Raw genomic sequence first — 17,537 nt, 5'->3', positions numbered from 1 at the left:
AACTTTTATTTGGGAGAAGGGTGAAAGGGCCCCTTGATTTGATCAAACAAAATTGGGAGCAGATCACCCAGGATGACCCACAAGACGTTGTGACATACATAGACACCTTGATGAATGACCTAAAGTGAAATCTAGAGCTGGCAGCAGAAAACCTGCAAGCTCAGAAGGTCAGACAGAAAACATGGTATGACCACAAAGCTAGAGAGAGGCACTTTGACCCAGGGGAGGAAGTGCTTTGGCTTAGGCCCTGCAGAGAGAATAAACTGCAGCTCAAATGGGCAGGACCATATAGGGTCATTTCCAAGATGTCAGACCTGAACTACCTAATAGAGCAGGAGGAGAACCAAGCAAGGAGGGTGGTTCATGTGAATGCCCTAAAACCCTACTACAGAGGGGAACAGAGGGTTTTATTCGCGATAAAAGCAGCTGAGAGTGAGGAAGCGGAATTACCCTTCTGGGAGGGTAGAGGGGAAGTAAAATACAACCCAGAGGAGGTAAAGATCAGTCCTGCACTCACCCAAGACCAGCAGCAAGAACTAAAAATGCTGCTTAGTAAATATCAACAGGTGTTTTCCAACAAGCCGGGGATAGTGAAGGGAGTGATGCATCGGATCCACACAGGGGATGCACCCCCGCAGGCAGTATCCCCATACCGAGTAACGGGACCCTATAGGGACAAGGTGCGGAAGGAGCTGGACGAGATGCTTAGGGAGAACATAATCGTCCCCTCTTCTAGTCCTTGGTCCTCTCCGATAGTCCTTGTGGACAAGCCTGATGGGAGCATTAGGTTTTGTGTTGATTACAGGAAATTAAACCGTGTAACCACTCCTGATGCCTACCCAATGCCCAGGCTAGACAACCTGATTGAAACCATAGGGGGTTGTCGGTTCATCTCATCATTGGACCTGGTAAAGGGATATTGGCAATTAAGAATTGATCCCAGGGATCAAGAAAAGACTGCCTTTTGCAGCCCTTTTGGTCTCTATGAGTTTCGAGTCCTGAGCTTTGGTCTCAGAAATGCGCCAGCCACATTCCAAAGGCTGATGGACCAGACCTTGGCAGGGCTCAGTGACTTTACAGTGGCCTACATTGACGACATAGGGATCTTCAGTAATACCTGGGAAGATCACCTGATACACCTGGAGTTAGTGCTGCAGAGGTTAAGTGCAGCAGGGCTAACAGTAAAGGCCAGCAAGTGTCAGCTGGGTAGCCCAGAAATAAAATACTTGGGTCACATGGTAGGGGGAGGAGTGATAAAACCCCTGGAGGCCAAAATAGAAGCTGTTCGTGATTGGCCTAGACCCAACACCAAGAAAAAAGTCAAATCATTTCTTGGGTTGGTGGGCTACTACAGAAAGTTCATCCCGAGGTTTAGCGAGATTGCGGCTCCGCTGACCGATCTGACGAGGAAGAAGGCTGATGACCGCATCCCGTGGACCAGCGACTGTGAGGCGGCGTTCCAGAGGTTGAAGGAGGCGTTAATCAACTATCCTGTCCTGCGTGCTCCAGACTTCGACCGGGAGTTCATCATCTACACCGATGCGTCTAACAGCGGGGTAGGAGCAGTTCTGTGCCAGGAGGATGAGAATGGTGACCAACATCCAGTGTCCTACCTGAGTAGGAAACTTCAAAAAGGTGAGAGACATTTGGCAACCGTGGAGAAGGAGTGTTTGGCCATAGTCTACGCGATCCAGAAGGCCAAGCCTTACATCTGGGGAAGACATTTTATTCTGTGTACTGACCATTCACCATTGCAATGGTTAAAGACAATGAAAACCCACAATAGCAAACTTATGAGGTGGGCTTTAAACCTACAGGACTATGACTTTGAAGTGAAGGTGGTCAGAGGGTCAGTGAACTGTGTTGCTGACGCCTTATCAAGAAGACCTGAAGATTGAAGACGGCGAAAGAAACATGGACTATGTGTATATAATGATGACAAAAAGTAAAATGTACCTGTTTTTGAATTGGTTTGTATGAATAAAGGTAAATTGATGTAATGTTAATGGTAAATGTTTAAATGCATAATTGCTATGGTTAACTTAGAGTGTAAGGATAAGTAAGTATTATATGGTATGTATAACTGTTGTTGTGTATTTTACCCAGGTTGTTTTTTGGGAAAAAGCACCTTAGCTTTCCCCCTACAAAACAACTTATAAAGAGGGGAGGTGTTACATACAGCACTGATGTTACCTGTCTGTCATGGGTTTGGAGGGAAAGTTCCATCCTATGGGGAGTGGAAGGCGGGACATCAGGAGGAGGGGCTGTACTGTATATATATGTGATGCCTGTGTGGTGAGAGGGAGACACTGTGAGAGACACTGGGTTGTGACGAAGCAGCAGCTGGGAAGAAGAAGCTGTTGTGGGAGTCTGTGTGTCAGACAGGGTACTACTGTGTGTCAGAGTACCAACCTGATAGGTTCAGGTGTCTGTTGGTTAGCCAGAACTGATAGGTTCAGGGTCTGTGCTTCAAGTTAAGGGTTCTGGGTGAACCAAACTGTGTGTATGTATGAGTGCAACTAAGCCACGTTACTTTATCTTATTTACCTGATTGTTTATTTTTCCCTGTGTGTATTTAAAATAAACCTTATTCTTTTTATTGTTTAAAAATCCATCCCTGGTCTGTGTGACTTCTTAAAGGGAATGGTTGGTGGCAGCTTAATGAAAGTGTGGCAGATCCCAGTAGGTCTGGGTTTGTCACAGGCAGGAGTTCAAAGGTTTCTGGCCTTCTGGTGTAACTTGATGTAGAAGGTATACAGGAACACAGCTAGGCAGGAGTTCAACAGTTCCCGGAGTTCTGGTGTAACTTGATCGAGAAGGTATACAGGAACATAGGTAGGCAGGAGATCAACAGTTCTCGGTCTTCTGGTGTATCTTCATCCTGAAGATATACAGGAACACATGTAGACAGGAGTTCAATAGTTCCTGGCCTTCTGGTGTAACTTGATCCAGAATGTATACAGGAATACAGGCAGGCAGGAGATAAACAGTTCCTGGCCTTCTGGTATAACTTGATGCAGAAGGTATACAGGAACACTGGAAGGCAGGAGTTCAACAGATTCCGGCCGGCTGGTGTAACTTGATCCAGAAGGTATACAGGAACACAGGTAGGGAGGAGTTCAACAGTTCCCGGCCTTCTGATCCAGAAGGTATACAGGAACACAGGGAGGCAGGAGTTCAAAGGTTTCCGGCCGGCTGGTGTATCTTGATGCAGAAGGTATGCTGGAACACAGGTAGGCAGGAGTTCAACAGTTCCCGGCCTTCTGGTGTAACCTGATCCAGAAGGTATACAGGAACACAGGTAGGGAGGAGTTCAACAGTTCCCGGCCTTCTGATCCAGAAGGTATACAGGAACACAGGGAGGCAGGAGTTCAAAGGTTTCTGGCCGGCTGGTGTATCTTGATGCAGAAGGTATGCTGGAACACAGGTAGGCAGGAGTTCAACAGTTCCCGGCCTTCTGGTGTAACTAGATCCAGAAGGTATACAGGAACACAGGTAGGCAGGAGTTCAACAGATTCTGGCCGGCTGGTGTATCTTGATCCAGAAGGTATGCTGGAACACAGGTAGGCAGGAGTTCAACAGTTCTCGGCCTTCTGGTGTAACTTGATCCAGAAGGTATACAGGAACACAGGTAGGCAGGAGTTCAACAGTTCCCGGCCTTCTGATCCAGAAGGTATACAGGAACACAGGGAGGCAGGAGTTCAAAGGTTTCTGGCCTTCTTGTGTAACTTGATCCAGAAGGTATACAGGAACACAGGTAGGCAGGGGTTCAACAGATTCTGGCCTGCAGGTGTAACTTGATCCAGAAGGTATGCAGGAACACAGGTAGGCAGGAGATCAAACGTTTCTGGCCGGCTGGTGTATCTTGATCCAGAAGATATACAGGAACACATGTAGACAGGAGTTCAACAGTTCCTGGCCTTCTGGTGTAACTTGATCCAGAATGTATACAGGAATACAGGCAGGCAGGAGATAAACAGTTCCTGGCGTTCTGGTATAACTTGATGCAGAAGGTATACAGGAACACTGGAAGGCAGGAGTTCAACAGATTCCGGCCGGCTGGTGTAACTTGATCCAGAAGTTATACAGGAACACACGTAGGCAGGAGATAAACAGTTCCCGGTCTTCTGGTGTAACTTGATCCAGAAGGTATACAGGAACACACGTAGGCAGGAGTTTAACAGATTCTGGCCGGCTGGTGTATGTTGATGCAGAAGGTATCCTGGAACACAGGTAGGCAGGAGTTCAACAGTTCCCGGCCTTCTGGTGTAAGTTGATCCAGAAGGTATACAGGAACACAGGTAGGGAGGAGTTCAACAGTTCCCGGCCTTCTGATCCAGAAGGTATACAGGAACACAGGGAGGCGGGAGTTCAAAGGTTTGTGGCCGGCTGGTGTATCTTGATGCAGAAGGTATGCTGAAACACAGGTAGGCAGGAGTTTAACAGTTCCCGGCCTTCTGGTGTAACTAGATCCAGAAGGTATACAGGAACACAGGTAGGCAGGAGTTCAACAGATTCTGACCGGCTGGTGTATCTTGATCCAGAAGGTATGCTGGAACACAGGTAGGCAGGAGTTCAACAGTTCCCGGCCTTCTGGTGTAACTTGATCCAGAAGGTATACAGGAACACAGGTAGGGAGGAGTTCAACAGTTCCCGGCCTTCTGATCCAGAAGGTATACAGGAACACAGGTAGGCAGGAGATCAAACGTTTCTGGCCGGCTGGTGTAACTTGATCCAGAAGGTATACAGGAACACACGTAGGCAGGAGTTCAACAGATTCTGGCCGGCTGGTGTATCTTGATCCAGAAAGTATCCTGGAACTCAGGTAGGCAGGAGTTCAACAGTTCCCGGCCTTCTGATCCAGAAGGTATACAGGAACACAGGGAGGCAGGAGTTCAAAGGTTTCTGGCCGGCTGGTGTATCTTGATGCAGAAGGTATGCTGGAACACAGGTAGGCAGGAGTTCAACAGTTCCCGGCCTTCTGGTGTAACTAGATCCAGAAGGTATACAGGAACACAGGTAGGCAGGAGTTCAACAGATTCTGGCCGGCTGGTGTATCTTGATCCAGAAGGTATGCTGGAACACAGGTAGGCAGGAGTTCAACAGTTCTCGGCCTTCTGGTGTAACTTGATCCAGAAGGAATACAGGAACACAGGTAGGCAGGAGTTCAACAGTTCCCGGCCTTCTGATCCAGAAGGTATACAGGAACACAGGGAGGCAGGAGTTCAAAGGTTTCTGGCCTTCTTTTGTAACTTGATCCAGAAGGTATACAGGAACACAGGTAGGCAGGGGTTCAACAGATTCTGGCCTGCAGGTGTAACTTGATCCAGAAGGTATGCAGGAACACAGGTAGGCAGGAGATCAAACGTTTCTGGCCGGCTGGTGTATCTTGATCCAGAAGATATACAGGAACACATGTAGACAGGAGTTCAACAGTTCCTGGCCTTCTGGTGTAACTTGATCCAGAATGTATACAGGAATACAGGCAGGCAGGAGATAAACAGTTCCTGGCGTTCTGGTATAACTTGATGCAGAAGGTATACAGGAACACTGGAAGGCAGGAGTTCAACAGATTCCGGCCGGCTGGTGTAACTTGATCCAGAAGTTATACAGGAACACACGTAGGCAGGAGATAAACAGTTCCCGGTCTTCTGGTGTAACTTGATCCAGAAAGTATACAGGAACACACGTAGGCAGGAGTTTAACAGATTCTGGCCGGCTGGTGTATGTTGATGCAGAAGGTATCCTGGAACACAGGTAGGCAGGAGTTCAACAGTTCCCGGCCTTCTGGTGTAAGTTGATCCAGAAGGTATACAGGAACACAGGTAGGGAGGAGTTCAACAGTTCCCGGCCTTCTGATCCAGAAGGTATACAGGAACACAGGGAGGCGGGAGTTCAAAGGTTTGTGGCCGGCTGGTGTATCTTGATGCAGAAGGTATGCTGAAACACAGGTAGGCAGGAGTTCAACAGTTCCCGGCCTTCTGGTGTAACTAGATCCAGAAGGTATACAGGAACACAGGTAGGCAGGAGTTCAACAGATTCTGACCGGCTGGTGTATCTTGATCCAGAAGGTATGCTGGAACACAGGTAGGCAGGAGTTCAACAGTTCCCGGCCTTCTGGTGTAACTTGATCCAGAAGGTATACAGGAACACAGGTAGGGAGGAGTTCAACAGTTCCCGGCCTTCTGATCCAGAAGGTATACAGGAACACAGGTAGGCAGGAGATCAAACGTTTCTGGCCGGCTGGTGTAACTTGATCCAGAAGGTATACAGGAACACACGTAGGCAGGAGTTCAACAGATTCTGGCCGGCTGGTGTATCTTGATCCAGAAAGTATCCTGGAACTCAGGTAGGCAGGAGTTCAACAGTTCCCGGCCTTCTGATCCAGAAGGTATACAGGAACACAGGGAGGCAGGAATTCAACAGTTTCTGGCTGGCTGGTGTATCTTGATCCAGAAGGTATACAGGAACACACGTAGGCAGGAGATCAACACTTCCCGGTCTTCTGGTGTAACTTGATCCAGAAGGTATACAAGAACACACGTAGGCAGGAGTTCAACAGATTCTGGCCGGCTGATGTATGTTGATGCAGAACGTATCCTGGAACACAGGTAGGCAGGAGTTCAACAGTTCCCGGCCTTCTGGTGTAACTTGATCCAGAAGGTATACAGGAACACAGGTAGGGAGGAGTTCAACAGTTCCCGGCCTTCTGATCCAGAAGGTATACAGGAACACAGGGAGGCAGGAGTTCAAAGGTTTCTGGCCGGCTGGTGTATCTTGATGCAGAAGGTATGCTGGAACACAGGTAGGCAGGAGTTCAACAGTTCCCGGCCTTCTGGTGTAACTAGATCCAGAAGGTATACAGGAACACAGGTAGGCAGGAGTTCAACAGATTCTGGCCTGCTGGTGTATCTTGATCCAGAAGGTATACTGGAACACAGGTAGGCAGGAGTTCAACAGTTCTCGGCCTTCTGGTGTAACTTGATCCAGAAGGTATACAGGAACACACGTAGGCAGGAGTTCAACAGTTCCCGGCCTTCTGATCCAGAAGGTATACAGGAACACAGGGAGGCAGGAGTTCAAAGGTTTCTGGCCTTCTTGTGTAACTTGATCCAGAAGGTATACAGGAACACAGGTAGGCAGGGGTTCAACAGATTCTGGCCTGCAGGTGTAACTTGATCCAGAAGGTATGCAGGAACACAGGTAGGCAGGAGATCAAACGTTTCTGGCCGGCTGGTGTAACTTGATCCAGAAGGTATACAGGAACACACGTAGGCAGGAGATCAACACTTCCCGGTCTTCTGGTGTAACTTGATCCAGAAGGTATACAGGAACACACATAGGCAGGAGTTCAACAGATTCTGGCCGGCTGGTGTATCTTGATCCAGAAAGTATCCTGGAACTCAGGTAGGCAGGAGTTCAACAGTTCCCGGCCTTCTGGTGTAATTTGATCCAGAAGGTATACAGGAACACAGGTAGGCAGGAGTTCAACAGTTCCCGGCCTTCTGATCCAGAAGGTATACAGGAACACAGGGAGGCAGGAGTTCAAAGGTTTCTGGCCTTCTTGTGTAACTTTTTCCAGAAGGTATACAGGAACACAGGTAGGCAGGGGTTCAACAGATTCTGGCCGGCTGGTGTATCTTGATCCAGAAGGTATGCTGGAACAAAGGTAGGCAGGAGTTCAAAGGTTTCTGGCCGGCTGGTGTATCTTGATGCAGAAGGTATGCTGGAACACAGGTAGGCAGGAGTTCAACAGTTCCCGGCCTTCTGGTGTAACTAGATCCAGAAGGCATACAGGAACACAGGTAGGCAGGAGTTCAACAGATTCTGGCCGGCTGGTGTATCTTGATCCAGAAGGTATGCTGGAACACAGGTAGGCAGGAGTTCAACAGTTCCCGGCCTTCTGGTGTAACTTGATCCAGAAGGTATACAGGAACACAGGTAGGGAGGAGTTCAACAGTTCCCGGCGTTCTGATCCAGAAGGTATACAGGAACACAGGGAGGCAGGAGTTCAAAGGTTTCTGGCCTTCTTGTGTAACTTGAACCAGAAGGTATACAGGAACACAGGTAGGCAGGGGTTCAACAGATTCTGGTCTGCAGGTGTAACTTGATCCAGAAGGTATGCAGGAACACAGGTAGGCAGGAGATCAAACGTTTCTGGCCGGCTGGTGTAACTTGATCCAGAAGGTATACAGGAACACACGTAGGCAGGAGATCAACACTTCCCGGTCTTCTGGTGTAACTTGATCCAGAAGGTATACAGGAACACACGCAGGCAGGAGTTCAACAGATTCTGGCCGGCTGGTGTATCCTGATCCAGAAGGTATCCTGGAACACAGGTAGGCAGGAGTTCAACAGTTCCCGGCCTTCTGGTGTAACTAGATCCATAAGGTATACAGGAACAAAGGTAGGCAGGAGTTCAACAACTCCCGGCCTTCTGGTGTAACTTGATCCAGAAGGTATACAGGAACACAGGTAGGCAGGAGATCAACAGTTCCTGGCCTTCTGATCCAGAAGGTATACAGGAACACAGGTAGGCAGGAGTTCAAAGGTTTCTGGCCTTCTGGTGTAACTTGATGTAGAGGGTATACAGGAACACAGGTAGGCAGGAGTTCAACAGTTCCCGGAGTTCTGGTGTAACTTGATCGAGAAGGTATACAGGAACACAGGTAGGCAGGAGATCAACAGTTCTCGGCCTTCTGCTGTAACTTGATCCTGAAGATAAACAGGAACACATGTAGACAGGAGTTCAACAGTTCCTGGCCTTCTGGTGTAACTTGATCCAGAATGTATAAAGGAATACAGGCAGGCAGGAGATAAACAGTTCCTGGCCTTCTGGTATAACTTGATGCAGAAGGTATACAGGAACACTGGAAGGCAGGAGTTCAACAGATTCCGGCCGGCTGGTGTAACTTGATCCAGAAGGTATACAGGAACATAGGTAGGCAGGAATTCAACAGTTTCTGGCTGGCTGGTGTATCTTGATCCAGAAGGTATACAGGAACACACGTAGGCAGGAGATCAACACTTCCCGGTCTTCTGGTGTAACTTGATCCAGAAGGTATACAAGAACACACGTAGGCAGGAGTTCAACAGATTCTGGCCGGCTGATGTATGTTGATGCAGAAGGTATCCTGGAACACAGGTAGGCAGGAGTTCAACAGTTCCCGGCCTTCTGGTGTAACTTGATCCAGAAGGTATACAGGAACACAGGTAGGGAGGAGTTCAACAGTTCCCGGCCTTCTGATCCAGAAGGTATACAGGAACACAGGGAGGCAGGAGTTCAAAGGTTTCTGGCCGGCTGGTGTATCTTGATGCAGAAGGTATGCTGGAACACAGGTAGGCAGGAGTTCAACAGTTCCCGGCCTTCTGGTGTAACTTGATCCAGAAGGTATACAGGAACAGAGGTAGGGAGGAGTTCAACAGTTCCCGGCCTTCTGATCCAGAAGGTATACAGGAACACAGGGAGGCAGGAGTTCAAAGGTTTCTGGCCGGCTGGTGTATCTTGATGCAGAAGGTGTGCTGGAACACAGGTAGGCAGGAGTTCAACAGTTCCCGGCCTTCTGGTGTAACTAGATCCAGAAGGTATACAGGAACACAGGTAGGCAGGAGTTCAACAGATTCTGGCCGGCTGGTGTATCTTGATCCAGAAGGTATACTGGAACACAGGTAGGCAGGAGTTCAACAGTTCTCGGCCTTCTGGTGTAACTTGATCCAGAAGGTATACAGGAACACACGTAGGCAGGAGTTCAACAGTTCCCGGCCTTCTGATCCAGAAGGTATACAGGAACACAGGGAGGCAGGAGTTCAAAGGTTTCTGGCCTTCTTGTGTAACTTGATCCAGAAGGTATACAGGAACACAGGTAGGCAGGGGTTCAACAGATTCTGGCCTGCAGGTGTAACTTGATCCAGAAGGTATGCAGGAACACAGGTAGGCAGGAGATCAAACGTTTCTGGCCGGCTGGTGTAACTTGATCCAGAAGGTATACAGGAACACACGTAGGCAGGAGATCAACACTTCCCGGTCTTCTGGTGTAACTTGATCCAGAAGGTATACAGGAACACACATAGGCAGGAGTTCAACAGATTCTGGCCGGCTGGTGTATCTTGATCCAGAAAGTATCCTGGAACTCAGGTAGGCAGGAGTTCAACAGTTCCCGGCCTTCTGGTGTAATTTGATCCAGAAGGTATACAGGAACACAGGTACGGAGGAGTTCAACAGTTCCCGGCCTTCTGATCCAGAAGGTATACAGGAACACAGGGAGGCAGGAGTTCAAAGGTTTCTGTCCTTCTTGTGTAACTTGATCCAGAAGGTGTACAGGAACAAAGGTAGGCAGGGGTTCAACAGATTCTGGCCGGCTGGTGTATCTTGATCCAGAAGGTATGCTGGAACAAAGGTATGCAGGAGTTCAACAGTTCCCGGCTATCTGGTGTAACTAGATCCAGAAGGTATACAGGAACACACGTAGGCAGGAGTTCAACAGATTCTGGCCGGCTGGTGTATCCTGATCCAGAAGGTATCCTGGAACTCAGGTAGGCAGGAGTTCAACAGTTCCCGGCCTTCTGGTGTAACTTGATCCAGAAGGTATACAGGAACACAGGTAGGGAGGAGTTCAACAGTTCCCGGCCTTCTGATCCAGAAGGTATAGAGGAACACAGGGAGGCAGGAGTTCAAAGGTTTCTGGCCTTCTTGTGTTACTTGATCCAGAAGGTATACAGGAACACAGGTAGGCAGGGGTTCAACAGATTCTGGCCGGCTGGTGTATCTTGATCCAGAAGGTATGCTGGAACAAAGGTAGGCAGGAGTTCAACAGTTCCCGGCCTTCTGGTGTAACTAGATCCAGAAGGTATACAGGAACACATGCAGGCAGGAGTTCAACAGATTCTGGCCGGCTGGTGTATCCTGATGCAGAAGGTATCCTGGAACACAGGTAGCCAGGAGTTCAACAGTTCCCGGCCTTCTGGTGTAACTAGATCCAGAAGGTATACAGGAACAAAGGTAGGCAGGAGTTCAACAACTCCCGGCCTTCTGGTGTAACTTGATCCAGAAGGTATACAGGAACACAGGTAGGCAGGAGATCAACAGTTCCTGGCCTTCTGATCCAGAAGGTATACAGGAACACAGGTAGGCAGTGTTACATACAGCACTGATGTTACCTGTCTGTCATGGGTTTGGAGGGAAAGTTCCATCCTATGGGGAGTGGAAGGCGGGACATCAGGAGGAGGGGCTGTACTGTATATATATGTGATGCCTGTGTGGTGAGAGGGAGACACTGTGAGAGACACTGGGTTGTGACGAAGCAGCAGCTGGGAAGAAGAAGCTGTTGTGGGAGTCTGTGTGTCAGACAGGGTACTACTGTGTGTCAGAGTACCAACCTGATAGGTTCAGGTGTCTGTTGGTTAGCCAGAACTGATAGGTTCAGGGTCTGTGCTTCAAGTTAAGGGTTCTGGGTGAACCAAACTGTGTGTATGTATGAGTGCAACTAAGCCACGTTACTTTATCTTATTTACCTGATTGTTTATTTTTCCCTGTGTGTATTTAAAATAAACCTTATTCTTTTTATTGTTTAAAAATCCATCCCTGGTCTGTGTGACTTCTTAAAGGGAATGGTTGGTGGCAGCTTAATGAAAGTGTGGCAGATCCCAGTAGGTCTGGGTTTGTCACATTGATTGGTGTCCAGCGTGTGGGATACGACTGGTCCAGTTGTCCAGTGGTCCAGCAAAGCCTTGGCAAGTGTGCCCAGAGCAAGGGGGGTCTAGTCAGGGACAGTCTGAGGCGCGTAGGTAATCTTCTAGGTGTACCTCACGGGGAGGTGCGCTAGTAGAAGAACGTGCCAACTGGGGAGACTTAGATTAAGGTGCTCTGAGGCAGCCTAGTTTTGGCGGGAAAAAAGCTGAGGCAAAACTGCGTAGTAACAGTGAGCTAGCTTGCCAGCTGAGAGGCCCAGCAGAGGGGGGTAGGCTCTGACTCGATACTGTTGCAAGTTTAGTGCTGAAGAACAGCAGCAATCTCTGGGGAGAGCTGGTTCTGAGGCAAGAAGGAAAAAAGTGGTCGTTTTATTTTGAGGCTTGACTTTTTAAAGCAGCTTGTTCTGAGGGGGGATTATGCCCTTGACTCGAAGCCAGATGGCCGAAATGAGTGAAGTGAAAGACCCCCAGATTGACCAAGGTTCTGAGGATGAATTTGGCTCAGTGCAGGGTGACAGCACAGGAGAGCAGAACCCAGAACTTAGAAAATTGCTCCTAGCCCAACAGCATGAACTGAGGGTGAGGGAAATGGAGGAAAGATTAGAGAGAGAGAAAATGGCATTTGAATTAGAGAGAGAGAGAGAGAGAATGGAGAGAGAAGAAAGAATGGAGAGAGAGAAAATTGCTCTGGAAAAAGAAAGGATGGCGTATGAGTTAAGAAAATTGGAACTGATGAACCAGAACAATAATAACAATAGGGATTCTGAGGGAGGCCAATTGTCTAAGGCTGACCTGAAGAAATTCCCTGTGTACCACAAGGGAGATTGTCCTGAGGTGTTCTTTTCCTTAGTGGAAAGAGCGTTTGTGGACTTCTCAGTGAGGGAAACTGAGAAGATGACCATCATGCGATCTTTAATCAGTGGTAGCCTGGCTGAGGTTTATGCCGAGATGCCTGAGGAACTGATGAAAGATTTTGCAGAGTTTAAAAAACTGGTGTTTGCCAGACATGGGATAAATGCAGAGCAGCTGAGACAAAGATTCAGGTCCCTCACCAAAAAAACCAGAGCAGACTTTTACCCAAGTGGGGGCCCAATTGGTGAGGCTGCTTGAGAAATGGCTATCGCAGGAAGGGACAGAGACCTATGAGCAGCTTAAAGACTTGATAGCACTGGAACAGTTCTATTCAGTCCTGCAGGGGGAATTGAAATTCCAGGTGAGGGAAAGGAAACCGAAATCTGTGGCAGCAGCCGCAGAGATCGCAGATTTTATTTCTCAAATAAGAAAGCCCTTGGGTGAGGGGAAATCTGTAGGTAAACCCAAAGAAACCTACAGCAAGTACTCTCAGGGACCAGGGAAAAGCCAGCAAGGGGGAGGGGCCCATGGTGAAGGGAAGCCCTCAGACATGAAACTAAGACCTCAGATTTTGGAGGGAAAATCAAAACAAGATGAGAGAGAATCAAAATACACCAGAAAATGCTATTTCTGTCAGGGAAAGGGTCATCTAATCTCAGAGTGTCAGAAATTAAAGCAGCTAAAAGGAATGGTGCCTCAGGAGTCTAGTGGAACCAAGCCAAAAGCTGTGTTCTGTGTCCAGAAAGAGCAAGGCTCAGTGTCACTGAGGGAGCCTATTGCCATGGCTACTCAGTCTGGAACAGCTACCTCTGCTGATCAGGCTGAGGAAAATGGTCCTCTTGTGGAGGTAAAGCGCTGCTTGCTGATAAAAACAGATTCTCAGTTGTTTGAGACAGCAGGAGTGGACGTAGGAATACTTGACCGTCAGTATAGAGGGCTGCGGGACACTTGTTCCCAGGTAACCCTGTGCCATCCAGATATCATCCCTAGGGAGTTTATAATCCCAAATGAGAGCATGAAGGTGGCAGGGATTGAGGGGCAGGTAATCTCTCTGCCAGTAGCTGAGGTACCTGTCAACTTTCAAGGCTGGAGGGGCGTTTGGCGGCTAGCGATTTCATCTACTCTGCCAGCAGCCGTGCTCGTGGGAAATGACCTGGCTGAACATGTGAAACGGGTGCTAGTGATTACACGCTCACAAGCCACCACAGGGACAGTTCAGGGGGGTAATAATGAGCCAGAGACGGAAGCAGAGGGGAGTTCAGAAGCTGTGGTGGAAACCTTAACCACAGACAGCAGATTTGGACAGGAGCAAAAGGCAGACGCCACTCTCCAAAAGTGTTTTGAACAGGTGACTGACGCCCAGCTAACACCTGAAACCCCAGTGAGATTTCTGGAGAAAAAGGGAGTTTTATATAGAGAAACCCTGAGGAATATCTCAAAAGGGGGAGATGGGATCAGAAGTCAGCTGGTGGTACCTGAAAAGTATCGCCCCATGATCTTACAAAGGGGGCACTCTGACATGTTTGCTGCGCACTTAGGAGTGAACAAAACACAGCAGAGAATCACACAGAATTTCTACTGGCCTGACATAGGGAAGCAGATCAGGGAGTTCTGTAAACAACGTGATGTGTGTCAAAGGCAGGGGAATAACCGCGATAGGACCAAAGCAAAGTTGTGCCCTTTGCCTGTGATTGACACTCCGTTCAAATGCATAGGGGTGGATATTGTGGGACCTTTGCCCAAGGCCACAAAGAGGGGGAACAGGTTCATTCTAACAATTGTGGACCATGCCACAAGGTATCCTGAAGCCATACCCTTGACTAACATTGAAACTAACACAGTGGCCGATGCTTTGGTGGGGTATATGTCCAGGATGGGATTTGCCTCAGAGATAATCACAGATTTGGGCGCATCGTTCACATCAAAGCTCATGAAACGCTTATGGCAAATCTGTGGAATAAAGCACAAGGAAACCACCGCCTATCATCCTGAAAGTAATGGGTTAACTGAGAAGTTCAATGGGACTCTAATGCGCATGATTAGGGCTTACTTGGCAGAGAATCCAAACAATTGGGACCAGAAGCTGCAATCCCTTTTGTTTGCTTATCGATCAGTGCCACAAGCCAGTACCGGGTTCAGTCCATTTGAACTTTTATTTGGGAGAAGGGTGAAAGGGCCCCTTGATTTGATCAAACAAAATTGGGAGCAGATCACCCAGGATGACCCACAAGACGTTGTGACATACATAGACACCTTGATGAATGACCTAAAGTGAAATCTAGAGCTGGCAGCAGAAAACCTGCAAGCTCAGAAGGTCAGACAGAAAACATGGTATGACCACAAAGCTAGAGAGAGGCACTTTGACCCAGGGGAGGAAGTGCTTTGGCTTAGGCCCTGCAGAGAGAATAAACTGCAGCTCAAATGGGCAGGACCATATAGGGTCATTTCCAAGATGTCAGACCTGAACTACCTAATAGAGCAGGAGGAGAACCAAGCAAGGAGGGTGGTTCATGTGAATGCCCTAAAACCCTACTACAGAGGGGAACAGAGGGTTTTATTCGCGATAAAAGCAGCTGAGAGTGAGGAAGCGGAATTACCCTTCTGGGAGGGTAGAGGGGAAGTAAAATACAACCCAGAGGAGGTAAAGATCAGTCCTGCACTCACCCAAGACCAGCAGCAAGAACTAAAAATGCTGCTTAGTAAATATCAACAGGTGTTTTCCAACAAGCCGGGGATAGTGAAGGGAGTGATGCATCGGATCCACACAGGGGATGCACCCCCGCAGGCAGTATCCCCATACCGAGTAACGGGACCCTATAGGGACAAGGTGCGGAAGGAGCTGGACGAGATGCTTAGGGAGAACATAATCGTCCCCTCTTCTAGTCCTTGGTCCTCTCCGATAGTCCTTGTGGACAAGCCTGATGGGAGCATTAGGTTTTGTGTTGATTACAGGAAATTAAACCGTGTAACCACTCCTGATGCCTACCCAATGCCCAGGCTAGACAACCTGATTGAAACCATAGGGGGTTGTCGGTTCATCTCATCATTGGACCTGGTAAAGGGATATTGGCAATTAAGAATTGATCCCAGGGATCAAGAAAAGACTGCCTTTTGCAGCCCTTTTGGTCTCTATGAGTTTCGAGTCCTGAGCTTTGGTCTCAGAAATGCGCCAGCCACATTCCAAAGGCTGATGGACCAGACCTTGGCAGGGCTCAGTGACTTTACAGTGGCCTACATTGACGACATAGGGATCTTCAGTAATACCTGGGAAGATCACCTGATACACCTGGAGTTAGTGCTGCAGAGGTTAAGTGCAGCAGGGCTAACAGTAAAGGCCAGCAAGTGTCAGCTGGGTAGCCCAGAAATAAAATACTTGGGTCACATGGTAGGGGGAGGAGTGATAAAACCCCTGGAGGCCAAAATAGAAGCTGTTCGTGATTGGCCTAGACCCAACACCAAGAAAAAAGTCAAATCATTTCTTGGGTTGGTGGGCTACTACAGAAAGTTCATCCCGAGGTTTAGCGAGATTGCGGCTCCGCTGACCGATCTGACGAGGAAGAAGGCTGATGACCGCATCCCGTGGACCAGCGACTGTGAGGCGGCGTTCCAGAGGTTGAAGGAGGCGTTAATCAACTATCCTGTCCTGCGTGCTCCAGACTTCGACCGGGAGTTCATCATCTACACCGATGCGTCTAACAGCGGGGTAGGAGCAGTTCTGTGCCAGGAGGATGAGAATGGTGACCAACATCCAGTGTCCTACCTGAGTAGGAAACTTCAAAAAGGTGAGAGACATTTGGCAACCGTGGAGAAGGAGTGTTTGGCCATAGTCTACGCGATCCAGAAGGCCAAGCCTTACATCTGGGGAAGACATTTTATTCTGTGTACTGACCATTCACCATTGCAATGGTTAAAGACAATGAAAACCCACAATAGCAAACTTATGAGGTGGGCTTTAAACCTACAGGACTATGACTTTGAAGTGAAGGTGGTCAGAGGGTCAGTGAACTGTGTTGCTGACGCCTTATCAAGAAGACCTGAAGATTGAAGACGGCGAAAGAAACATGGACTATGTGTATATAATGATGACAAAAAGTAAAATGTACCTGTTTTTGAATTGGTTTGTATGAATAAAGGTAAATTGATGTAATGTTAATGGTAAATGTTTAAATGCATAATTGCTATGGTTAACTTAGAGTGTAAGGATAAGTAAGTATTATATGGTATGTATAACTGTTGTTGTGTATTTTACCCAGGTTGTTTTTTGGGAAAAAGCACCTTAGCTTTCCCCCTACAAAACAACTTATAAAGAGGGGAGGTGTTACATACAGCACTGATGTTACCTGTCTGTCATGGGTTTGGAGGGAAAGTTCCATCCTATGGGGAGTGGAAGGCGGGACATCAGGAGGAGGGGCTGTACTGTATATATATGTGATGCCTGTGTGGTGAGAGGGAGACACTGTGAGAGACACTGGGTTGTGACGAAGCAGCAGCTGGGAAGAAGAAGCTGTTGTGGGAGTCTGTGTGTCAGACAGGGTACTACTGTGTGTCAGAGTACCAACCTGATAGGTTCAGGTGTCTGTTGGTTAGCCAGAACTGATAGGTTCAGGGTCTGTGCTTCAAGTTAAGGGTTCTGGGTGAACCAAACTGTGTGTATGTATGAGTGCAACTAAGCCACGTTACTTTATCTTATTTACCTGATTGTTTATTTTTCCCTGTGTGTATTTAAAATAAACCTTATTCTTTTTATTGTTTAAAAATCCATCCCTGGTCTGTGTGACTTCTTAAAGGGAATGGTTGGTGGCAGCTTAATGAAAGTGTGGCAGATCCCAGTAGGTCTGGGTTTGTCACAGGCAGGAGTTCAAAGGTTTCTGGCCTTCTGGTGTAACTTGATGTAGAAGGTATACAGGAACACAGCTAGGCAGGAGTTCAACAGTTCCCGGAGTTCTGGTGTAACTTGATCGAGAAGGTATACAGGAACATAGGTAGGCAGGAGATCA

The sequence above is a fragment of the Pogona vitticeps genome, chromosome 1 (assembly GCF_051106095.1).
Source record: "Pogona vitticeps strain Pit_001003342236 chromosome 1, PviZW2.1, whole genome shotgun sequence".
Classification (NCBI taxonomy): Eukaryota; Metazoa; Chordata; class Lepidosauria; order Squamata; family Agamidae; genus Pogona; species Pogona vitticeps.
Note: the sequence above shows the minus strand (reverse complement) of the source record.